The sequence below is a fragment of the Musca autumnalis genome, unplaced genomic scaffold, assembly GCF_047663935.1.
Source record: "Musca autumnalis isolate F117 unplaced genomic scaffold, ASM4766393v1 scaffold_3, whole genome shotgun sequence".
Classification (NCBI taxonomy): Eukaryota; Metazoa; Arthropoda; class Insecta; order Diptera; family Muscidae; genus Musca; species Musca autumnalis.
This window is the reverse complement of record NW_027411866.1, coordinates 22,756,808-22,783,903: the sequence shown is the minus strand read 5'-3', so window position 1 is coordinate 22,783,903 and position 27,096 is coordinate 22,756,808. Positions and strand designations below refer to the sequence as shown.

Here is a 27,096-nt window from a genome sequence, read left to right as displayed (position 1 = left end):
TTTTTTGCAGTTAAAGAATATTATTTTCTTACAATAATACAAAACTTTTTTAATGACACTGATGTTAGTGTGTGATATATGTACTTTAAAGAAAAATCGGCTTTATGTTCGGAACGAACTGTTTATATACTCCAAACACTACATATATCTATTCGACATATTCGCGAATGCAATCCCTGTGTTCGAACGTGGATCGTTTTGTACCACTTTTTGCTTGGAAGTTCTCCCACCAAAAGGATTTCCAAAATCCATATTACAGACGATATTTTTAAAAACTATGCTCGTATTATAGAAAATCTTTCGAAAGATATTCGCTGCGGGATTTAGAACGCAAAATGCCAAATAAGAGGTAATGTGGTTGAAAATTCTGGGATACACCAAGACGTACATCTATATGGGTAATATTCATTTGAAAATATTTTTAGTTATTACTTCAATTCTGTTGGAGAATTTGGTTAAAAACTTTTGTATGGAGACTATACCGAACGTTGTGTGATATGGTTTATTTTCAATTATAAACATCCAAGGACTAATATATTATAATCAGTTCCAAATTTCAATCTTGTATCTAAAATATTGTGATCTCTCTCTGCTGAATTTATATACTTTGTGGCAATACTGAATATACATAAAATCAACTAAAAGCCCTTTAAAATAGCTTTACGTAACGATACACAACATTTTTAATTTTCATGATTTTTGGTCAAGTTGGGCCCCCCCCGAAATGAAATCCTGCGTACGTCCCTGCGTACAAACCCTCAAAAAATAAATTAAAAAATATAGAGATTGGGTACATAAATTGCATATTACAGCAACAACAAAAGGGAAAAACTTATTGTTGGAAAATATTGTTGCAAATATATTTTTTGGTTTAATTCGAAAAATTATAAAAAATATTTAAGAGTTCTCCAACTATTTCGCTAAAATCCCATACAATAATTAATGTGTACTGCTAAAACTTCATCAATAAATATGGTTTACAGTCGTGAAAGCTTATTTGCTTACTGTGATAACTTATAAGGATAGAAAATTAAGAGTAATATTGAAATTACAATCATTCAAAAAATGTGGAAATTAAAAGCCTTTTATTCGCGAATTATTTAAAATCAGTTGATGCGCATCCGTTTTTAGATACAGGGAATCAATCTCTTTCAATATCTATGCCTATTTCGATGTTTCACTCAGCGGTCAAAGTGTGCCGCCAGTTGCATCACACAATGCAAAAAACCTTAAAGTGGGTAAAAATCCCGCAATTTGCATACGATTTTGATGCGCATCCGGTTTCAGTAGCACCCATCAAAAATACGTCAATATACATATATTTCAAATAGATTCTTCAAGAACCGCGGATGTGCCTCCACATTCTATTTTTGGTAAAAACCCATATTACTCGCGAATCTCCGTAATTTATGACACGCGTTTTCGCAAATATTATAATCGCGTATAAAGGATTCCATTTACGTTAAAAATTAAAAAAAAAATCGCGGTTTAGTACGCGGATTTGTCAAAATAAATTTTTGCTGATTTTCCTAGTTTCAGGGTATCTATATCCGCGGTTTTAGTGGATGGATTCAATCGCGGATTGGCTCATTAGATCCGTCGCGTAAAAAAACTAAATTCACGCGGGGTACAAAGGAAATTGAATGGCACTAGTAAATAAACGCAAAAAACGCTGGGTTTTTGAAAAATCGAACTAGAAAGGTAAGAAAAGTACAAAATGTTACTAAATATGCTACCCTTTGTATTAGGCAATCGGAAAGAGCTAGATTTTTGAAATTTGGAATGAGGGTCACTGATGGAGAGTTAGAAAGATGTATCAAAGGGTTTTTGGAAATTCGACCCATAAGTGTACTAAAAGTTACTAAATTTAGTACCAATTGTATATTTTCAACGGATATAGCTAGAATCTTGGAATTTGGTATGCGAATCCAGGATGGGAAGTGGTGTTTATAAAAGGAAATGGTTTTGAAAATTCTTACTCATGTGTACGAAAAGTTTTAAATGGTACTAAATTTAGTACAATTTGGATTTGGGTGAACGGATATTGCTGGAAACCAGAAATTTGGAATTTAGATTGCACTGTGTATTAAAGTTCAAATTGGTTTTTTTATTCTAATTCGACTGACTTTCAGTCATGTGTCAACCCCCCCTCGTCAGAAATAGTCTACTACGTAAATCATTCAACTTTGCACATTGACATATTCTGACAAGAGAGGTTGACAGGTTGCCCGCCAAAGTCTAATTAAAGCTGCGTTTGGGTAGAGTGTGTTATTCGACACAAGGCAGAATAGACGAACTTCGTTCACGGACTCCGTCCACTTAACATAACTAACAACAATTATTGTTTACGAAAAAAGGTAAAGCTTTACGAGCAAACATTCAATAAACATACCAAACATCAATACTAAAAACCCATGTGTTTTTATTTCTCTTCTTTTTCGTTTATTTACACCGCACATCCTATTCGAGGCAAACAACAACAAAAGCTACGCTTTATTGCGGATACTCCACATACTCTTAAAAACAGTCCACTTGGTGTTCCACTTAAATTTCTGCTTTTGCTACTAAACACTGTGCAACACTGAAAATGCAAACAAATTCTAATGGGCACTTTCTAAAAGTACATATTGAGACTACAAAACTCCTAGTTGTGTTTTTAGATCGGGTTTGGATTTTATGGCCTCATCTATACCCGGCTAAAACGACCCTTTTTCCATTGATCTGGGTTTTTCTCAGAAACTAATAAGAATTTTGCTTTGCGGTCTTCACCAATATTATGGTCCTAAAGTAGTAGAATTTATGTGTCGAACAGACGAACAAGGAAAACCGCACTTAGCGCATCAAAATTTATAAAATATAGGAAAGTTTACATAATGAACCAAGTAACCTTTCACAAAAAAATCTAAATAATCTGCTCAGCAACTCTTCAGAACATTCTGAAACTGTAAAACACTTATTTTAAAAAATAATAAATAATAGGCTCCCTAGAAAAGTTAATTAATACCTACTACAGAAGAACACCTTTTATGCCAAGGAATGTACGAAATGACACAAAATTTTCAAGCGAAAAGCATTCCAACCTCGTGCTACCCTGACCAAAAAAGACCTAGCGTAGCAATTTTTACAAATTCTAGGAATAAAAATTTGAGGTTCCTGGAGGATTGTGAAAAAGAAAATATACTTCTTAATGACATAGAAGAACCCGATTAAATAACATTATAGAATACGAGTAAGCAACGATATTGGATAAACCTGTTAAAAGAACATCCGAGAAATTGAGTGACATTAGTTTATTTGTATATTATTCCCTTTCCGCATACGAAGTAGCTGGTATTTTGCTAGTAATTTTTTAAAAGCAATAATTTTTCAACAACGTGGATTTTTTACATAATATTTTTTCAAAGATGTGGATCTTATTGTATAATACAATATTTACAAGATCCGTCCCTAGAAACTTTTTATGTTCTAGAAAGTTGTTTATTAAAATCTAAGGTACATTTTTGTAGCTGACTGTATCCTTAATTTTTGGGAGGTTCTGTATCTGTGGACCGGAATCAGTGAAAAAAGTATAAAAATCGAATATTTTCAAAATTTTTGGCTATTTTCACATTAAAGAACCGGTCATAGACATTTCGTATGTTCCAGAAAGTTGTTTGCTGATATATTCGCTACATTATTGTGGTCCATTGTTTTCTTGAATTTCGAACGGTTTAGTATCTATGGAGCAGGGACAGAGAAAACAGGATAAAAATCGCATTTTATTTGCTATTTTGACCATTAAGAACCGTTTCTACAGAGTTCATATGTTCTAGGAAGTTGTTAACTAACATCTATGTTAAATTTTTCTAGTTGGTTGTTTGCATAAATTTTGATCGGTTTGATATCTGTAGTAAACCCAAACTTTTAGCGATTTAGAAGATACATATGTATGTGCCTGACAAAATGATCCCTTACGACATCAAGGCCTCAGGTCTTTGGGGCCCATAACCGCGAAAGTTGATGTGATAGGAAAAAACGCCGGGACACGTGTCTTCTTATTTTTGGTCTTCTATCCCGCTGCGGTGTCCAAATATGGTTAATAATTTTCGCGTCGCACAGTCTAAACGTGGTTTTTCTAAAGAATATGTTCTTTTTCAAAAAAAAACGTGGATATTTTTAAAAATATTTTTTTTTTCGACCTGGTTTTTTGATGAATATTTTTTTAAAAATATTTTTTTTTCGAAAAAACGTGGATTTTTTAAATAATATTTTCCCCAAAAAACGTGGATTTTTTAAATAATATTTTCCCCAAAAAACGTGGATTTTTTGAAGAATATTTCTCTTCAAAAAAACGTGGATTTTTTAAAGAATATTTTCCTCAAAAGACGTGGATTTTTTTAAAGAATATTTTCCTCAAAAAACGTGGATTTTTTAAAGAATATTTTCCTCAAAAAACGTGGATTTTTTAAAGAATATTTTCCTCAAAAAACGTGGATTTTTTAAAGAATATTTTCCTCAAAAAACGTGGATTTTTTAATGAATACTTAAAAAAACGTTGTTTTTTGAATTTTTCCTTCAAAAAACGTGGATTTTTTGAAGAATATTTCTTATCAAAAAACGTGGATTTTTAAAGAAATTTCTTTTCAAAAAACTTGGTTTTTTAAAGAATATTTCTTTTCAAAAAACGTGGATTTTTTTAAAGAATATTTCTTTTCAAAAAACGTGGATTTTAAAGATTTTTTAAAAAAATTTTGGCTATTTTAAAGATTATTTTTAAAAAATTTGGCTTTTTTAATGATAATTAAAAAAAAACGTGGATTTCTTAAAGAATATTTCTTTTCAAAATAATTGGAATTTTTAAAGAATATTTCTTTTCAAAAAAATTCGATTTTTAAAGGCATTTTTTTAATAATCGTGGATTTTTTAAAAACATTTTTTTAAAAGTGGTCTTTTTTAAAAATTGTGGATTTTTTAAGAATATTTCTTCAAACAACGTGAATTTTTTAAGAATATTTTTTTCAAACAGCGTGGTTTTTTAATGAATATTTCTTAAAAAAGCTAATGTTTTAAAAAATAGTTTAAAAAAAAAACGTGGAATTTTTAAATTGTATTTTTAAAAGAGTTGATGTTTTACTTTTCTAAAAAATGTGGAATATTTAAATAATACTTTTTTGCAAAAAGTGGATATTTTAATTTATGCCTTGTCAAAAAACATGGAATTTTGAAATAATATTTTTTTTCCAAAACAGGTGTTTTTAAAGAATACTTTTCAAAATTTTATGTTTAAAGCGGATTTTTTAAAAAATGTTTTTTTTTTCAAAACTCTGAGTTTTTGGAGGTTATTTTGTGGATTTTTAAAATAATATTTCTAAAAAAAATCAATCGTGAAATTTTTAAGAATATTTCGTGGAATGCTTATAGAATATTTTGATGAATTTTAAAAAAGTTCGTGGATTTTTTACAGAATATTTCGTGGAATTTTCAAAGAATATTTCGTGGAAATTTTAATGAAAATTTCGTGGACTCTTTAAAGAATATTTTTCAGAAATATTTTTAAAGTATATTTTCAGCAATCAAAACGTTGATTTCTAAGAATAATTTTCAAGGGCCATCTGTAATCATAATGTTGATTTTTAAAAATATTCTTTAAGAGCCATCTGCTGTGACAACGTTTATTTTAGGGAATATTTTTCTAGAGTCGTTAGCCCCTCAAAATTGGATTTTGTAACGAATACTTTTTCTGCTGACATCGGTCATTACAACGAAAATTGTTTAAAAAACATTTTCAAAGAGAAATATGTCATTAAATCATGGATTTGTTTAAGAATATTTTATGATACATTTTTTGAAGAGTTTTTAGGAATATTTTCAAGCGTCATCAGCGTTCAAGACGTTTATTTTTAAAGCATGTATTTAAACTTTTTACAAAACCACATTATCCAAATATGATTTTTTTGCAATATTTTTCTTTTTTGAATTGGGACCACTACATGCTCATTCTAAAGTTTCCTCACATATGAACGTATACGTTGTGACAACATTCATACGCTCCCTGGTAGCAGATATTAAAAAAGAATTTTATTGTAAATCATTCTCTTTTCTTTTTGAGAAACATTTTCTTTTTTCTTAATCTTCACATATTTTCTAACTTAAATCATATTATTTAATGTCTTGACATCCTTCAATTCCCCAAGCATCATCCGTACAAACATATGTCGGCAATATCATGCCCATGTGCAGCAAGAAGTATTCCCAAAGGCTATCTTCGAAGTGTCTTAACAAATTATTTGTGTTTATGTGTAATTTCGCTAAAGAAAACGTGTATGGCCTGTTAATTGCCTTTTCCACAGGCAATTTGGAGACATTTACAGTTAACACCCAACGCCAAAGTTGTGTGTGTATGAAGAAATATCATTGCAAAATTGTTGGCTGAAAGAGAGAGAGGAGAAGGACGGCAAATATATAATCACATAATGCTTTTACTACAAATCGAAAAACATATTTGTTAATCCCAACACCTTAGGGTGTCAATAAGAAGACTGCTTAATGCACATGTCATAGGTTTCATTGTCCGGATTCCCATTGTGGGGGACGTATCACACATGGGAATATATTGCATGTGTTGAATACAAGCCAGTGGATAAATGAGATAATTTGATAATTGCAAAGGATTGCCTGGGTGGGTTTTTGAGGATGTGCAAACAAATTGTTTTCCTAAAATTGAAAACAAACCAGTTGCTATTTCTTTCAAGGGGGTTTTGGTGGGTCTTATGACCTGATGGTTGGGTTGGCATAGGGAGTGATTTGCAAATATCCAAAATATTTGTAAACTGGATTTTGTTTCTTTCTTGCATCGTGGCGTATAAGTTTTGACAGCAGTCATATGCCACATGTGCGGACATTTCCCGATTTTGAACTACAATTGATTGTATATGTATTTATACATATTTGCTTGTCTTTTTGAGAGCTAATCAGACATATTTTTAATTATAAGATAAGTCATTTTATAAATACAGGGGCCACAAGGTTATTACCCTAAATTATGGCTTGTCACATGCATTTACCTATGGTTTAGGAATACCGCATGCCTCCCCCACCTTGCATGTCTTGTTAATGTACACCATAACATACCTCACCGGGACCATTTTATATTTACTGCATCTTATTTGCATTTCTAAGAACTGTTGTTGTTGTTGCCCTTTTGCCTTGTAGACCACATTAACATTGGCTTTGTAATTAGCATAAACATTGTGGTTATTAAGATCAGTAGGATAATCCATGATATCCTTGCCACTTGCCATGACTGCGTTGTGGAGGGAAACACCTGTAACATGGAAGGGAGTGTTTACCACTTAATTGCGTTGATGTTAGTGGCGATGAATTATTAGGGAGTTAATTCCCAAGAATTAAGGGATTTAAAGCGGTTTCATATTTTTCAGGGATTGTATATTGCAATAAGTGTATTAGGGCTATGATGAGGAACATACAAACAATTGTAAAGTGAAAATATAACCAAAACTATACCCACCATACCCACAAACTCAAATGTTCGTGAGATGAAGATCACGGTAAGGACTTTCTAAATACCCACGGGGTATTCTAAAGATTAGAAAAACCCTCGTAAGGGCCCTCTGTTGTAAAGAAAATTCAAGAAAGGGTCTTCTTAAAAGTAGAAGGCCCCATGAATAGAAGGCCCCATAGTAGAGATCTACCATGCGGGTCTTATATAGGGCCGTAAGTGTCTTCTATGGAATAGAGGACAACCATTGGGATATTTTTAGAATAGAAGACCGCCGTAAGGGTCTGCTATATACTAGAAGACCACTGTAGGGGTCTTCTGTAGAATTGAAGATCGCCGTAGGGGCCTTGAAGATCACCGTCGGGTCTTCTATAGAATATAAAAACACCGTAGGGGTCTTCTATAAAAGAGGATACAACCGTAAGGTTCTTTTTTTTGCAAAGAAGACCACAGTGGGGCTCTTCTATAGAATTGAACATCACGGTATGGGTCTTCTATAGAATAGAAGACCGCAGTAGGAGTCTTCTATAGAATAGAAGATCATCGTAGGTGTCTTCTATAGAATAGAAGACCACCGTAGAATATAAGACCACTATAGAATATAAGACCGCCGAAGGTGTCTTCTATAGAATAGAAGACCGCCGTAGGTGTCTTCTATAGAATAGAAGACCGCCGTAGGTGTCTTCTATAGAATAGATGACCGCCGTAGGTGTCTCCTAAAGAATGTAAGACCACCGTAGGGGTCTTCTATAGAATGGAAGACCACCGTAGGTGTCTTCTATAGAACAGAAGACCGCCTTAGGTGTCTTCTATAGAATAAAAGACCACCGTTGGGGTCTTCTATAGAATGGAAGACCACCGTTGGGGTCTTCTATAGAATTGGAGACTACCGTTGGGGCCTTCTATAGAATAAAAGACCACCGTAGGGGTCTTCGATTGAATTGAAGATTACGGTTGGGGTCTTATATAAAATAGAAAACCAACGTAGGTGTCTTCTATAGAATAGAAGACCACCGTAGGTGCCTTCTATAGAATAGAAGACCACCGTAGGTGTCTTCTATAGAATAGAAGACCCCCGTAGGCGTCTTCTATAGAATAGAAGACTACCGTAGGGGTCTTCTATAGAATAGAAGACTACCGTAGGGGTCTTCTATAGAATAGAAAACCACCGTAGGGGGTCTTCTATAGAATAGAAAACCACCGTAGGGGTCTTCTATATAATAAAAGACCAACGTAGGGGTCTTATATAGAATAAAAGGCCACCGTAGGGGTCTTCTATAGAATAGAAGACCACCGTAGGGGTCTTCTATAGAATAGAAAGACCACCGTAGGGGTCTTCTATAGAATAGAAGACCACCGTAGGGGTCTTCTATAGAATAGAAGACCACCGTTGGGGTCTTCCATAGAATAGAAGACCACCGTTGGGGTCTTCCATAGAATAGAAGACCACCGTTGGGGTCTTCTATAGAGTATTATACGACCACAGGTGTCTTCTATAGAATAGAAGACCACTGTAGGTGTCTTCTATAGAATAGAAGACCACTGTAGGTGTCTTCTATAGAATAGAAGACTACTGTAGGTGTCTTCTATAGAATAGAAGACCACTGTAGTTGTCTTCTATAGAATAGAAGACCACCGTAGGTGTCTTCTGTAGAATAGAAGACCACTGTAGGTGTCATCTGTAGAATATAAGACCACTGTAGGTGTCTTCTATAGAATACAAGACCAACGTAGGGGTCTTATATAGAATAAAAGATCACCGTAGCCGTCTTATATAGAACAGAAGACCACCGTAGGGGTTTTCTATAGAATAGGAGACCACCATAGGTATCTTCTATAGAATAGGAGACCACCGTAGGTGTCTTCTATTGAATAGAAGACCACCGTAGGTGTCCTCTATCGAATAGAAGATCACCGTAGGTGTCTTCTATCGAATAGAAGACCACCGTAGGTGTCTTCTATCGAATAGAAGACAACCGTCTTATATATAAAAGATCACCGTAACCTTCTTATATAGGGAAGAAGACCACCATAGGTGCCTTCTATAGAGTAGAAAACTACCCTAGATGCCTTCTATAGAGTAGAAGACCACCGTAGGGATCCTCTATAGAGTGGAAGACCACCATAGGGATCTTCTATAGAATAGAATACCACTGTAGGTATCTTCTATACAATTGAAGGATTATTTTTTTAAATATAAGACGCTTCTTAAAGTTTTATATTAAACAGAAGACCCCTGGAGTTGTCTTCCATAAAATGGGAGGAAATGCTTTATGTGAAATCCTAAGACTCTTCTATTGAAAACTTTAGAAAGGTTGCTAGATTGGCAAAGAGCTTGGCATTAGGGCCAACTTATCGGCCACAGACCTATGTTCTTCCCAACGTGCCTAACTAAAAGGCAAATCGGTAGAAACAGCGTTAAATGAGGTAGTGAGACCCATTGAGAGAAATATGGAGGGCTCGGACTACACGCTTGCTGAATTCCTGGACATAGAGGGTGCCTTTAATAACGTTAGTCTCCATACACAACTCTCTAATAAACCTATGTGTCTCGTCCACACTGGTCAATTGGATTAACGGCATGCTTAACAGTCGAATAATCAATTCAAGTATCGGTGGGAGTTCCATTCGGAAGCACGTCAGTAGAGCTACACCCCAAGGTGGTGTTATATCACCACTACTGTGGCTTCTAGTGATAAATGTAATGCTCAAGGTTTTTGCGTATAAGTACAATCAAGGGATTGCGTATAAATACAATCGCATATGCCGACGACGTCGTCATCATGTTTAGCGGGAAGTTTCCGCAGACACTATCAGAACTAGTCAAATTATCAAGATGGGCACGCAACAATGGACTAGGTGTGAACCCATCGAAAACTAGTTCGAGCTAGTTCTGTTTACAAACAAAAGAAAGGTCAGATCATTCGCCCTACCAGTGCTGGACGGAGTTACTCTTGAACTCTCTTCGGAAGCCGAATACCTCGGCATTATCCTGGACCTCCAACTCACGTGGAAAAGGAATGTCGAGGAGCGCACCAAGAAAGGTCTAATAGCTCTATACTCCTGCAAAAATTCCATCATCCACTGGATATATACGACTATTGTACGCCCAATTCTTGCATATGGCTCCCTGGTATGGTGGAATGCTCTGAACAAAACGATATATTTAAACAAACTGAACAGCATCCAAAAAGCGGCATCATTACTAATCAATGGTGCCATGAGGAGCACTCCACAAGCAGCCATAAATGTGCTACTAGATCTACATCCACTGGACCTAGTAGTGCAGGAACTGTCGACTTTCATACAAGTTGAGCGAATATTGTAGTGTCTTCCAAGCCGAAGTTTTTGCGATCAGAAAGGCCGCGGAAATGATAAACAACATTAGAGGGGACATACTCGTAGTTAGACCGGTGACTATTTATGTTGATAGTCAAGCGGCCCTAAATCACTCAGATCCCATTATATCAAGTCCGCGGCTGTTCTGGACTGCAAACAAGCTTTGGAGCCACTAAAATCAATCGTCACCTTTTGTTGGGTCCCAGGGCACTGCAACATCGAGGGAAACGAGGCAGCCGACGAACTGGAACGCTGCGGATCGGAGCCACAAAACATTGAAATCGACAACTCCATCAAGCCACCACAGTGCCACTTCAGGAGAAAAATAGAAGAGAAATGTCGGGATAAATTCTGCCAACAATGGTAAAATATGTCTAGCTGCAGAACATCAAGGGCAATTTGGTCAATCCCGTCAAGGTCTAGAACCGCCTCACTGCTCACCACGAAGAAATCCGATTTGAAACTAGCAGTGGGGATCATCACGGTTCATTGCAGAATAAGATCAATGACGTGCAAATGGGAAGAAGGCGAGGATGAGGAAGAAATAGAGACGATCGATCATCTACTATGTCGCTGTCCTATGCTCACTCAATGGGACTGCGCATCGTGAGCGTACACACCACCCAATCTCTAACAGCATTCTGCCAAACAGAGCCGTCAGATCTGCTACACCTGGCCAAGAGCCTGAGATGGCTTCAACGAACTGAGAACACGACAAACACCACCTCTACACAAAACAACGTTCCTCAATCTTAAACCGGGGAACCGTACTCTTCACATCAATAATCATCTCTACAACAACAACTAACGAACACTACCACAGTCTGAAACATCAATATCCATCATCACGCTAACAATAATCATCAACACACCAGTCATCAAGTCCCCCCTCCCCCCTTTCTACATCAACTCTATAACTTTCATTTCATCAAAAATAATCTTTAATTATCATCTCTCCAATCAACACAACCCCGAACAATCAGAATGATCACAATGGACCATAAGGTCTCCGAGTGGAGAGGCTGCCAGCATAGCAGCCGCGCATCCTAAAACCTAACCTAACCTAAGACTCTTCTATAGAGTAAATTTTCGTCTTAATGGAAAGGAGAATATCTTTGGCCCAACAGTCGGGAAATTCAGTCTCCACAGTGAAACATCTGACAATGGTATGAGGCTGATAGACTTTGCAGCTGCAAAAAACATGGTAGTTAGCAGTACCAGATTTAATCATCTCGATATTCATAAGGGCACCTGGCTATCTCCAGATCAAAGAACAAGTAATCAAATTGATCATGTTGTAATAGATGGAAGACATTCATCGAGCGTGTTGGATGTACGATCGTTCCGAGGCGCAAACATTGATTCGGACCACTACCTTGTTGCAGCAAAGGTACGTACCCGTCTAAACGTTGCAAATAAAGCACGAACAGACTTAACGGGGAAGTTGGACATCGATAGGCAGCAAACACAACAGATAGCCACAGCATATTCCACTCAACTAGCCCAATTGCTTAACGCGAGCACTCCTTGTCCCGATAACATAACAACACAATGGCAACATATTGCCCACTCCAAGCAAACAGCCGCAAAATCCATACTTGGATTCAAGAGACCTCCACAAAGGAATTCATGGTATGACCAGGAGTGTCGTGCTGCTACCGAAGAGAAAAATGCGGCATATAGAGCTACTTGGCAATCAGTAGCAACACGTAGCGCGCGAGAGAGATATCGGGAGAAAAGGAGAGAAGAGAAACGTCTCTTCCGCAAGAAAAAGAGAGAAATAGAAAAGCGGGAGTGTGAAAAAATGGAGATGTACATGAGCCAGAATGAAGTCCGAAAATTCTACCAAAGAGTGAAGCATCAAACAGATGGCTTTGGTACAGGCACATCCTCCTGTAGAGACCAGCAAGGTAATCTAATAACAGATACAGATAGCGTGCTCAGGATATGGAAGGAACATTTCTCCAATCTGCTGGTATCCAATAGTAGCGAAGACGATGATACCACAGATCCAATCCCAGAATATGGTATAGAATGTATACCGCCCGGCCAAGATGAGGTAAAAAACAGCAATCAACCGGCTGAAGATTAATAAAGCAGCAGGAGCCTATGTCTTACCAGCCGAGCTGTTTAAAACCGGAAGCGACGCGCTGATAAGGTGTATGCATCAGCTAGTTAGCACCATCTGGCAGGAAGAACGCGTACCCGACGATTGGAACCTGAACATCCTATGTCTCGTCCACAAGAAAGGAGATAAGACTGTATGCTCAAACTATAGAGGCATAAGTCTTCTCCCTATTGCCTATAAGATAGTGTCAGGGATATTGTGCGAACGACTAAAGCCAATGGTCAACGAAATAATTGGACCATACCAATGTGGCAATGTGGACCATACCACCATTGACCAGATATTTACCCTGCGGCAAATCCTAGAGAAGACCCAAGAGATGCAGATCGACATATTTCACCTTTTTGTCGATTATAAAGCAGCATTCGACAGTCCCCTCCGATCAAAGGTATTCCACGCAATGTCTGAATTTGGTATCCCCGCAAAGCTCATCCGGCTCTGTAAGATGACTTTAACTGATACTTGGTCCTCAGTTAAAATTGGAAAGAACCTCTCCGAAGAATTTTGTACCAAAAGAGGTTTCAGACAAGGAGACAGCCTTTCGTGTGACCTATTCAACATTTTGCTGGAAAAGGTAATACGAGATGCAAATGTCAAAAGAAATGGCACAATTTACACCAATAGCCACATGTTACTTGCCTATGCTGATGACATAGACATCATGGGACGATCAGTAAAGGAAGTAACTGATACCTTTAGGAAGGTCGAAGCAGAATCTGCGAAAGTGGGTCTGGCGGTAAACGGCGAAAAGACCAAATTGATGGTGTCGACGCGCAAAGCGTCCATAGAGCTCGGGCCAACTGTGGAAGTTGGTACCTACAATTTTGAGGTTAGTTAAAGACTTCGTCTACCTCGGCACTGCCATAAACACAACAAACAACATCAGTTGTGAAATAAGAAGAATTGTATTGGCCAACAGATGCTACTATGGTCTAAGTAAGCAATTTAAAAACAAAGTCACATCTCGTCAAACAAAAATAACACTACACAAAACGCTGATACTACCCGTGTTAAATGTATGGCTCCGAAGCATGGGTACTTGCGCAGGCAGATAAGGCAGTGCTTGGTGTGTTTAAGAGGAAAATTCTTCGAAAGATCTACGGGCCGATTTGCGTTGACGGTGAATATCGACGTCGTATGAACCACGAATTATATAAGCTATACAAAGACATGAATATAGTTAAACGTATCGAGATGCAACGATTGCGTTGGCTAGGCCATATCATGAGAATGAGCGATGATGAACCCGCTAAAACGGCGTACGAATACATGCCCCATGGCGGTGCACGCAGAATCGGCAGGCCTAAGCTTCGATGGAGCAAACAAGTGGATGAAGAAATGGAAAGGCGCGGTATTCCAAAAAGTCAAGCGAAAAACAGAGAGGAATGGAGATCTTTTCTTAGTTCGGTCTATGGAACAAATGTTCTGTAATGGGCCAACTAAATAAGTAAGTTAGGTCGTCTATAAAACAGGTTGCCCTCCTCGTAAAGAACCCCTTGTAAAGAACAGAAAATCACCGAAAAGGCTTTCTAAAGAACAGACTAATAGAATGCACTATTATACAATTGTTATCCAAAAAATATAATATTATCGTTGGAGTCTTCTTAGAATATTAAGAATAGAATACCACTATTATGGCTTCGTTGTAGAAAATAGACTTTCTTAAGATTACTATTAATTATTATACCCTATTATTGGTTTTTCAGAGTTCTGATGATATTTCTTTGATATTTTAGCATTTTGAAATAGGACCAACAAATTAATGAAATAATTCGTTTAGGTTAAAGGACGAATATCCGCTTTTGTTGATAATATTATTATGTATTTTATAATTATAATTATATTAAACAATTCTTAAAAGCGCAATATTTTCTAGAAATTAGAATAAATATTAAATTTTCCTACCTTCTTTGTTTTCCTATGAATATTGAAAATCCACATATACATTACACATAATTTCCCCTGGCATTTTTATGTAGGCAATCATTTTCTGGGTTGCTTCTTCCCCATTCATTTTGTCTTCCACACTTGTGTGGAAACTACAAACAACGAACCACATTTCATGAGTCAAACATTTGGAGACTATCCATATCAGTATTTATAAAGTGTAGAAAAAAAGTGGAACTTGTTTGAGAGGAGAATTGTTGTGTATGGGCCACGAAACAAATTCTTGGGAACGAAAACAGAATTTGTGTGAGTGTGTGATTCGAAAACATTGATAAGGAAAGTTAGAGCTTGTTTTTTGTGGCTTAAATGCTGAAAGTAAATTTGTCTTTACCGTAGACAGTTGTATGACCAATTTAATCTTTGTAAAATGGGTAATAGTTACAACATAACATTTTTTTTAAATATTAGAAATTACGTTCTTAATAAAGAGTTTTTAGGTTTTATAGGAATTGTAAATTCAAAACTGTTAGTAAATATTATTGCTAAAATATGACGTTGCCTGTGGGCAATTTTGGATGTTTGTGTATGTCTATTTTCCACACCGTTTGAGTTATTTATATATACTAAGTGGGTGTCGGTAGGTTACTTTCAGAGGAATTAACAAATGGAAAGTACATTTAAATAATTAACTAGGTTAGCGAAGTGTTATGTAAAAATTTGAACATGCAAATTTTAGTGCTTTTATAAAATGCCTTTAAGTATTATATGAAAAATCTTATTGAGATGTTGATTTAATAAAATTAAAAAGCAAACATACAATTTACAATTCCAATCAGTAGTTATAATTTTTTGAAATTTGAAAGTTGCCTCTGGCCATCATTGGGCCATTGTGGTAATAAAGTGATTACATTAGTAGAAGATGAAAATGCTGGTTAGTGGTATTCAATGAAGAAAAAAAGGGACATTGGGACATTTGGGCTTGTGAAAAATACAAGGGCTGCATGATAAGAATCTGGCTTAAGCATGAAAACTCGAATATTTACCATCAAACACAGTTTTATTGTTTTCTTAAGTAGTCTCCTGCATGATTTATACACCTTTTCATGCGCTTAAACCAATGGATGACTCACTTTTTACACTCCGATTGAGACACCTGCAAAACATAGGTTTGGAACGTTTTACAGCATCTTCTGGCGACGAAGATCGTTGACCACGCCTTTTTTCTTGATATGCTGGAATCAAATGAAGTAATTGTATCCCCCGTCAGGGCTGTATGGCGGAAGACCCATCTATGCAACGTTTTGTCCGGTCAAACAGGAGCTGGTTTGAATCGATGTCTAACAGCTCGCATTGTCAGGATGCGTAATGATTCGTTTTCTCTTGTTCGTTTTTCGAATTTCTTAGGAGGCTTCAGGCCTTCTTCCATGAACAACTTTCGTAGGATTTGGCTCGATTTCCAAGACTTAAACTTTCGATTCCTGTTTTGTTTCGGGCTCCTTTGTAAGCACCGCAATCGTTTTTATCCACAATTTCTTTGCATCAATCCCCAAGAACCTTTTTATGAGCAATTGTCCAATATTGCTGGATCTGGAGGAGAAAAATCAATTTTTGCGGCCATGAGTTCACGCAATATCAAATGTCAGTTGGTGGAAGAAATGCCCAACGATGCCTCTATTTCACGGTATATAAAATGGCGATCTTGCATTATCTGTTCATGAACGGCTCAATTTTTTTTTGGCACAACGTCCGATTTTTCACGACCTTCGTTTTTAGGGAGTGTCGACCACGATTGAATTCATTAAACCATTTTTTCATAGTGCTGTAGGATGGCCCTTTATCGGCGTACAAAAATTTAAATTGATCGATTCGCTTTTGCCGGGATTATCCACGTCGAAAGTTCAGAAAAATGATTGGACGAAAATGCTTACAAGTAAATTCCATTTTTTACAGTGTTTTATTTAACTGGCTGTGGTGTCCGTTTAGTTTAAACCAGTTGCAGCTGACCAATCGAAATTAAACTTTGCACACTTTTCAGATTTGGATGACAATACAATAACATGAAACCAAAACGAATATGGCTCCATTTTTTCCTATAGCGGTACCACCCGATTTAGTTCAAATCTAGTAACTCATTCTTAACACAGTTGCAGCTGACCAATCGAAATGAAACTTTGAACACTTTTCAGATTTGGATGACAATATATGAATATGAAACCAAAACCAATATGGGCCCATTTTTTCCCATAGCCCCCATATAGCGGTACACCCGATTTAGTTCAAATATAGCAACTCATTTTTAACACAGTTGCAGTTGACCAATCGTAAGTATCAGTCGGCTTTGCGGACAGAGATATACCCTCAGCCTATGTGAATTGAAATATTAATCTACGGACAGATCGAATGTATTTCGGGTCGTTTCAGAATTTTGTGGTCATTTTGTACCTTTGAACTTGCCGGCGGTAATGTGGATTAGGATTAAAGTCTCAATATATTTCCTCAAGAAGTACGGACTTGCCCCTGAAAAAGCATTTATCGTCGAAATTGAAGTAGCGAATGCAAGTTGCTTCAACAGAAATCAAAGTGTCTCGAAAGCAGGTCTTAAAGTGAACCTATCCGAAATTTTGTGTGAGAGGTACCCGAGGGAGTGGACAAATATAGTCCATATTTAAACCTGATCTATATCTGGTAGATGTATTAGGATGTGTAAAGTATGGACCAAATCATTCACTCCCTTCAAGAGTTATTGTGCGCACAATTTTTCCGAACATTTTTGAACTTTTGTGGGGGAGGTACCTGAAGGAGTGGAGCGATATGGCTTATTTTCAAACTTGAACTATGTTTGGACAAAATATTACTAAGGGCAAATTTTGGATCGAATCGGCAGATCCGTTTGAGAGTTATCTTGCGCTCCAACCACCTCACACGGTGTCATAGGGGTTTTTTGAAACTTTCAGGCTATTTTCTCAGGAAGTATTGACTTGCCCCTGATGAAACTTCTACCGTCGTATGGAGGGCAGTGAATACAAGTCGCTAAAATAAAAATCAAAGCGATTCGAGAGATGGCCCTAAACTGAACTTTTCCGAAATTTTGTGTGGGAGGTACCCGGAGGAGTGGACCGATTGAGTCCATATTGAAACCTTATCTTAGTCTAATCGGTTAGTCCCTTCAAGAGTTATCGTGCGCACAAATTTTCCGAACATTTTCGAACTTTTGTGGGGAAGGTACCGGAAGGAGTGGACCGATATAACCCATCTTCGAACTTAAACTTGTAGAGATGCACTTGCCATCAAATTTTGTAGATTTTTTCCGGAAACTAATTTGAAAGTTAAGTAGGGAAATTGCAGGCAGCGCCATCTACATTTGATTTTTGTCCCAGTTAATCGATTAACGCTTTAAGTTAGTATCATCCTTAGCTCTGCATTTTTGTTTTTATAACACGAATTGACTGGAAACTCGCTGGTTTTCATCAGCGAGAGATGGGTTTCGAGTCTTCATGACTTCTTAGCCTCTGCCATTTTGCTACTTACTTCATACCGGTAAAGTTTCACTTCAATGGTTTGTTTAACCTAATTTCTGTTCTGAGGAAATCAATATTCAAAAGTTGTTCGACATTTTTTTTGCTAAGTTTTATTGCGTATCAAGCTGGTGAGTTAGCAGGTGTAAAATTTCTTAATGTTTTAATGCAAACATCGATACACCGTTTAGATTCAGTGCGAAACATTGCAAAACCTTGTGATTGGAGAAGGCCTATTCGAATGATCTTTATGACTAATTGGGAATTATGTTGTAATCATCCTCTTTTGTCGTCACTAACTTTAATTATTAATTGAAGTGCCATCTCGTTTAATCGGTGAGTGTTTGATTCGGTTGTGTAACAGGGATTTTAGGAATTACAGCATTGTCTCTTTGCTCTTATTAGGATTGGCACCCAGCTTTAAATCAAATGTCATGTCGATGTGTGTGCACAACAACCAAAAGGGGCCATAAAAATACTGCTTTTTTGTTCACCGAAATCGAGCCAGTGAGACCAGCCAGCCTATCGATCATTTAGTTTGCCTATAGAACTGCGAAAACAGACAGCACATGTGTTTAAAAGTGGAATGCGAAAGAATATAAAACGGTAAAGAAGACCTGGAAATTTTAAGTTGTCCCCCAAACCGTGGTGATACAAAAGTTGCAGTCATATCAACAATTATTTTTATGATAAGTTGCAGATTGATGCATAAATAACAAAATCGTCGCTGAAACTCTCTTCGCCGCAAAAAAATTGATAATCATCTTGTGAGCATAATTGAAATGTACATATTTGTAAGTTAGTTTGGCATGGACGGGAAAAAAAACTAAGTAATTGCTTTTTACCGGCGCGTCTAGTGAACTTTCTAACTCTTAATCGTGGTGCGGAGGCACATAAAACTATTCAAATTTGTTGAGCATTACAAGATTGTTTGTAGCCCATCGACCGGCCTCAATCGATTTCCGACCGTGTCGAATGTTAGTGATCATGCGATTAATTCTACGTCATATTTGAGTTATATTATAAATGCGCTTAACTCCTTCTACTTCAGCTAATGAATGCGGTCATATTCCACGAGTGCAAACAAAATTTACGCAGGAATCTAGAAATTTTGTAAATTAATTATTTTTTTTTTAGTTCTAAATTTTTGAGAACTAGAATTTTCTCGAGTAATTTATCTTTGCTTGTTTAACTACGCAATTATTTAAGTTCCATAATCTGAACTAAGGTCTAAAATATTAAGAATTTAAATCTGAATAGTTTTAAGCACCACTGAAAGGAAATCTCTTGGTACCTTATTCTTTATTGTGCCTTTGCCTCAACCCATTAACAGCTAGAGAATCTGACAAACGCACATTCATACCGGGGTATCAGTTTCATACATAATTAATAAAGAAGGAGGAATAAAACATAAAGTACAGATTTTGTTGTTATGGGCTATCCCCCCACTTTTCTGGTATGTGCATTTTGTCATATTCTGCTGCTGCTAACAGAGCTGAGAGATCAGTACAAGCACTCTGTAATCATTGTCACATTTCAGATTTGTCTAGCTCAGCGAAATCAAATCTAAAGGAAAAGTAAATCAATTTTTTTTTGTAATTTGTGTATGGCGATCTCCTAACATCATCTTCAACTACAGAAAGGCCTTTCATCGTTGGAGCTGCGTGCCGGAGTTATAATGAGTAAGTGAGTACATATTTTTACTCTCTTTTTACCTCTTTTCCGTTATTTGTATCTTTACATTGAATTTTTGCCCCGATGGCAGATTAATCTGTTTGCTAAGCGAGGAAAAACATTAGAGTGGGTACCACAGGTTTTCTACATTGTAATATAATAATAATTTTAGGTGACTTTTGTTGAGTCATAGCTAGTTGTTTTCTTTAGTGTGTAATATCATTTGCTAAGAATTAATACAGTAAGAGTATAGCACATTTAATGCAGATGCAGGTTCTTAAGTATATTATTAAGAGAATTTTTATTGTAAAACTTACAATTAAGGCATCATGAATTTTGAAATAAATCACAACAAATCTAATATGGATTCTGAATAAGCTCTTTATATGTCCTGTTTGATTTTCCGATAATCTAGATAGAGGAGTCACCCTCGTTTTAGGGGTCATGGGGTCAATTTGTGTTTTTTTAGGTGACAGTGACTATGACCAGGCTGGGTGGGCAGCATGGACTAACACCACCTCAAAGTCCATGAATAAATAAGCCAATTACTTGCATACCTTTCTTCTTTCCCCTTCAATGATTGATCTTTAGCACGTATAACTAAAATGATTTTTTTTGTAGCAAGAACATAGCTAGTATGACATCGAACCTACCCCTCCGACGTGCTAGTAGGCCGGAACCATATACGTGCGCTAGCCTTTAGTATACTATTCCTCAGAAATGTTGGTTGCATGCTACATATATAAATTATTTTTGGCGCCCAGACGTGAGGCCCGAACGAGATATAATTTTCTAAACCTCCTTTTGATCCATTTCGGATTCAATATTAGTTGTTCGGCTCACTACAGTTATTTCTATTATTTGCTTTCCTGATCTTTTTTTTTTTCAATTTCCATTGAGTTTTTTGTAAAGTACGGAATATGCATAGGATCGAGAATTATAAATTCATTCCTTGTCATCCAGCTTTGACAGAAATCTCCCTTCAATAGTCTTTTATGGTGTTATTATTGTTGTTATTTTCTGGACGGAATGCAGCATCTGGAAATTTGTTTTGGATCTGACCACAGTTAAGATCGGAATAATAACACTATACATATTGACCAGAACCAGGATTTTGGAGAGAGATCTCATCCGGTCTGGTATACACTATTTGTTCCTGCAACTTTTTACTTCCGTTTCCTAGGTATTCAGTCATTGGCTATTTACTGTTAGGGTGACAAACCTATTCTAGTTATTGATGGGATCAAACAGGATATAGCACACATATATTTTTTTTATCAGTTAGAAACTTTTATCATTCCGTTACGGATATTTTTGGGGAAAACAAATATAACATACATATACATCGTATTAGGGATTTTTATTAATTTTCCGCAATTGGAATACCACTTGAACTCATGAACAAAAGACAGAGTATTACATTCTGATTTCATATGAAAATACTAAATTAGCAACAATTTCGGCTGTTAGATTGGATTTTAATTAACTTCGTCTTTTCGATTTTGATAAGTAATAAAGAGTATTATACTATATCTCTAGAGTACTCAACTGAAAGTTTCGTGGTTGAAATCCCTGGATGGGAAAAGTTCTACCTTAGTGACATTTATGTAGAAACTACAACAAACTTGATCCACTGAATGAGTATCGTCATACAATTTACCGCAGCTATATATTATATTCGGTAATACAACTTCATTTGAGATGTGCTTTTGAATTTTGTGTCCTTGTTGAACTATTATTTTGTATCGATGATGGTTTTTAACTACATTCTATTGGTGCTTGTTAATGCTACTGTTTTTTTTTTCATTAACTTTACTGAAATTGAATATACTATTGTGTGCGTTTAAGCTGACGATTGGTTATGATATTGTTGTTTTTGGATGGGAAAATTTTCTTCCGAAGTAATTATTAATCACTACACTGGAAAACGTTTTGTAGAATTTCCCTGATATCAGTGAATATAAGGTTTTGGTCGATAGTTTCATTTCGGTATCAAAAGTTCTGATTGTGTTTCTTTAGACACATCTGTCTACCAGTTCTGTTAGAATCTACAAAATATTGGTTCTCGTTTCCAATTTTCAAAGTAATTTTGCGATGGCTACTAATGGGAAAAATACGGTTTCTGCTACAACGGGAACAGACGACACAATTAAATGTAGTGCCTGCACGGAAACCATTACCTCGTCTGGTCAGAAAATTTCTTGTGGACACGTATTTCATAAAAGTTGTTTAGAGAAGTCTATCAAGACAAGACCTTATTGTCCAATATGCAATGTACGAATTGGGACCGACCCTTCCACCCCTAGCTCTTCTCAAGTGACTACTAGGTCACAATCAAAACAAGCTAATAGTCACACATCTTCTGGGGCTGATCATATTAATACCAATGAAAATTCTGGTAATAATCTTAACATTGCCGTGGAAATAGCACAGTCAGAACAAATCTCACAATTAGTTGCAGACAGTGTCTCGGCACAACAGGAACAAATGTTGGCTGCATTGAGTGTTCAAATGACTCAGTTAATTGAACATCAAGTTTCGGCGAGATTAGCCAGCTTAATGCCCTCAACTTCTCCCCACAATCGGTCTCAGCACCCTCCGCCATCTCCTCAGCAAATGCCAACTCTCCCGGCTGTTGAAGAGCAGACTTTGAGGGACCTTCTGGGTATTGGATCTCAGAGACAGCGATCAAATGGACCGCAGGAACGACCTCTTCCATCCGCGAATGGTCAGTCGTCTCTGAATGAGTCATCTAACACTAATTCCTCTTCATCTGATTTGAGTTCTCGTCCAGACAAGGTGCTGCAAATAATGTCTAACTGGAAACTCAAATTTAATGGTGGCCTCAATGGTCTCTCCGTAGGCAACTTTATTTATCGAGTGGAGGCTTTAACCTCTCAGACGCTTCATGGTAGCTATGATCTACTTTGTGGTAATGCCAGTTCGTTGTTTGATGGGAAGGCGAACGACTGGTTCTGGCGCTATCATCGTTCAGTAGATCAAATTCGCTGGAATGATTTATGCCGAGCTCTTCGTGATCAGTACCAGGATTCAAGAACCGACGTAGACATACGAGAGTTGATCCGAGAGCGTAAGCAAAAGGCAAACGAGTCGTTCGATAGTTTTTACGACTCCATTGTAGCGCTAACCGATAGACTGAAAGCGCCCTTGTCTGACGGAGAGTTGGTGGAGATTCTGAGGAGGAACTTACTCCCAGAGATCCAACACGAGATCTTAAATATTGAAATTAAGTCTCTGCAGGTACTTCGTGATACGTGTCGGCGGCGTGAATTTTTCATGCAGGACATGCGGCGCAAGCATGGCCTGACCGTTTCTAAGCCTGTTCTTCTGTCGAAGAGAATATCCGAGGTAGATATTGATGAGGTTGAATTCCCGGCAGACGTCGTTCCTCCTACCGAAGAGTTATCAGCCCTACATTTAGTTTGCTGGAACTGCGGCAAAGGTGGCCACCGTTACCAGGACTGTTTAGAAGAGAGAACAGTTTTCTGTTATGGCTGTGGAACACCAAAAGTGTATAAGCCAAATTGCGCTAAATGTTTGTCAAAAAACGGGAGAATGGGTGCACAAAAGAGTGCACAATCGTCTCTTCGAACACAGAACCCCGAGTAGAATTATTAAAAAGACCTCAGACTACATCATCCAAATTAGATGTTTTGAAGGATGATAGTTCCAAATTTACCGGCCATGACCTTTTTGAAAACAATTTATTCACAAATGCGAATGTAGATAAATCATTGAATTCCAATTTGTTTAGTTTTAAGCCACTCCATATCCGCGTTAGGGAGTATGAACTGGCTCGTAACAGGATTTTTAGCGAGAGCATAAGTATTGGGAAGAAAAAGACCCGATCGGCCAGCAGGCTGAAATTGTTTTGGGGTAAGGTGAAACAGCTTAAGAAGAAGTTAGTCTGTTCCATTCTAGATCAGTCGTCGGATGTTAGGCCTTATGCGGAAGTTACCCTTTTCGGGAAGAAAATGCTTGGTCTTTTGGACACGGGAGCTTCGATCACGTGCATTGGTTCTGACGCTGCTCAAAGGTTTCTGACATCTAATACTCATTTCCGGAAACTGAAATCCGCCGTCAGAACGGCAGATGGGAACAGTCAGGGTGTGGTAGGGTATGTGGAAACCCTGATCTCCTTCAAAGGAAGGGAGATGCCTATCACTGTCTTTATAGTCCCAACATTAGACAGAGATCTATTCCTTGGAATAGATTTCTGGGAAACATTTAACTTATTGCCCGCAGAACTTCGAAGCAATAATATTTTGTCCTCTTCATGTGTGAATGGAATTTCTGTTCAAATTCCACTGACTAATAGCCAATTGCAGAGATTAAAGCATGTTATCTCGCTTTTTCCGTCGTACGCGAAGGAGGGATTGGGAAGAACCGATGTGTTGTGCCACAGCATCGACACCGGGCAGGCCAAACCGATTAAACACCGCCATTTTCCCGTATCCCCGGCCATCGAAAAATTGATTTATGAGGAGTTAGACCGCATGATTTCCTTAGACGTCATTGAGGAATCAAATAGCGCCTGGTCTTCTCCAGTTGTTTTACACCGGAAACCAGGTAAAAATAGACTATGTCTCGATAGTCGCAAATTGAATGCGGTTACAATTGGTGACGCTTACCCCTTGCCCCAAATAGACGGTATCCTTAGCCGGTTACCTAAAGCCCAGTTTATCACGAGCTTAGATCTGAAGGATGCCTTTTGGCAGATTCCTTTGGATCAGAAATCACGAGAGAAGACAGCATTTACCGTCCCTGGGAGGCCGCTTTACCACTTTAAGGTAATGCCTTTCGGGCTATGTAACGCCCCCCAGACGATGTCCCGCCTAATGGACAGAGTCATTCCTGCGGACCTCAGGACGGAGGTGTTTGTCTATCTCGATGATCTTCTGGTCATATCGGAGTCTTTCAATAGGCATCTGGAGGTTCTAAGTCGTGTGGCTAGGAAGATTCGGGAGTCTGGCTTGACCATTAATGTCGAGAAGAGTCACTTTTGCGTCCCAGAAGTGAAGTACTTAGGGCATGTGGTTGGCCATGGGGTTATTCGGACTGATCCGGATAAAGTTTTGGCTATTACAGAATTCCCTGCTCCTAGGTCGGTGAAACAAGTTAGGAGATTTTTAGGCATGACAGGGTGGTATAGAAAGTTTATTAGGGACTATGCTTCGATTACCACGCCTATAACAGATTTGTTAAAAGGAAAAAAGAAATTTGTATGGACCGAAGAAGCCCAAAAGGCTTTTGAGGTTTTGAAGTCGCACTTGAGCTCAGCCCCTGTTTTACACAGCCCCAATTTCTCGCAGCCGTTCTTTATACACTGCGATGCTAGTAAAACAGGTATAGGAAGTGTATTGGTACAGAAGAATGCGGAGGGTGAAGAGGTTCCTATCGCCTTTATGTCGAGGAAACTCAACAAAGCCCAACGCAATTATTCAGTTACCGAACAAGAATGCTTAGCAGCAATGCTAAGTGTTAAAAAGTTCAGGCCATACGTCGAAGGACATGAGTTCACTATTATCACTGACCATGCGTCATTGAAGTGGCTCATGTCCCAGACTGACCTAAGTTCAAGGCTGGCTCGGTGGGCTTTAAAGCTGCAGGCGTACAAATTTCACATACAACATAGACGCGGTGTCTTGAACATAGTCCCTGATACGCATTCTAGAGCCAACACAGAGGACCTGTCTTCATTTTGTTTGGCAAGTGTCTCCGAGGTGGATGAAGATGCGGGATCATTCATAGACTTAAACTCTGCCCATTTCAAGTCGGACGAGTATCTGCGGCTCTTGGAAAAGATTAGCAAGAATATTGACCAGATGCCTGACCTTAAGATAGTAGATGGATTTTTGTATCGAAGAACTGAACATGCGAATGGTGATAGGGTTCATGATGACATGGTTTGGAAACTTTGGGTTCCACAGGGCTTAGTCCCGGATGTGCTCAAGAAGGCACATGATCATCCACTCTCATCACATTGTGGGATAAACAAGACCCTCGCTAGAATACGTCAATTTTTCTTTTGGCCGAATTTGGCAGTGGACGTCAAAGCATATGTAAACGGTTGCGAGATTTGTAAATCCGTGAAGCATCCCAATACGGTCCTTCGACCCCCCATGGGTCAGACCACTGAAGCGTGTCGTTTCTTTCAAAAGTTGTATGTGGATTTTTTGGGTCCCTATCCACGCTCAAAATCGGGACATATCGGAATATTTATAGCTCTCGATCATTTTTCTAAGTTCCCATTTTTAAAACCCATAAAAAAATTTACAGCGGAGGTGGTAGTTAACTACCTGGAATGTGATCTGTTTCACACCTTTGGGGTTCCGGAATCCATTGTATCGGACAATGGCTCCCAATTTAAGTCTACTATTTTCAATAATCTATTGAAAGGATATGGTATTAACCACGTCTACACTGCTGTGCATTCCCCCCAGGCTAACGCCTCCGAGCGGGTTAACCGTTCTGTATTAGCCGCTATCAAGTCGTATATTAAGCCCGATCAAAAGAATTGGGATGAACTACTTAGTAGTATTTGTTGCTCACTTCGTTCTTCCAAACACTCTGCAATAGGCACATCTCCGTATTATTTAGCGTTTGGTCAGAACATGATAACCCACGGGGCAATTTATCCTCTTTTACGGCAGCTGGAAATGCTTGAAGACCGCTCAGTTCAGTTTGACCGAAATGATTCGAGGGATATTGTGGCTAAAAGGGCGTCGGAAATTGTTCGGAAACAGTTCTTGCGAAATGAGAGAACCTATAACCTTCGTTCGAGGGAAGTGTGCTTTACGGAGGGACAGGAAGTCTTCCGTAGAAATTATAAACAGAGCTGTTTCGAACAAGGGTTTAATGCTAAACTCGCTCCCACGTTTTGTAAAGCTCGTATCAAGAAGAAATTGGGTAACTCTTACTATGAGTTGACAGACCTCCAGGGCAATCCAGTTGGCACTTACCACGCCAAAGATATCCGCCAGTAGGCGACTTTAAGATGGTATGGTTTGGCAAGTGGTATCAGCTTTCGGGAA

The 27,096-nt window shown here is 37.8% G+C and overlaps 1 long non-coding RNA gene across 1 annotated transcript; it reads left to right on the top strand.

Moving 5' to 3' along the window:
- The first annotated feature begins 18,158 nt into the window (after window positions 1–18,158).
- On the top strand, window positions 18,159–19,247 carry LOC141399019 (uncharacterized). Its single transcript, XR_012411748.1, has 3 exons — window positions 18,159–18,498; window positions 18,559–18,703; window positions 18,773–19,247. It is a non-coding gene; the product is annotated as an uncharacterized lncRNA (long non-coding RNA).
- Window positions 19,248–27,096: the final 7,849 nt, after the last annotated feature.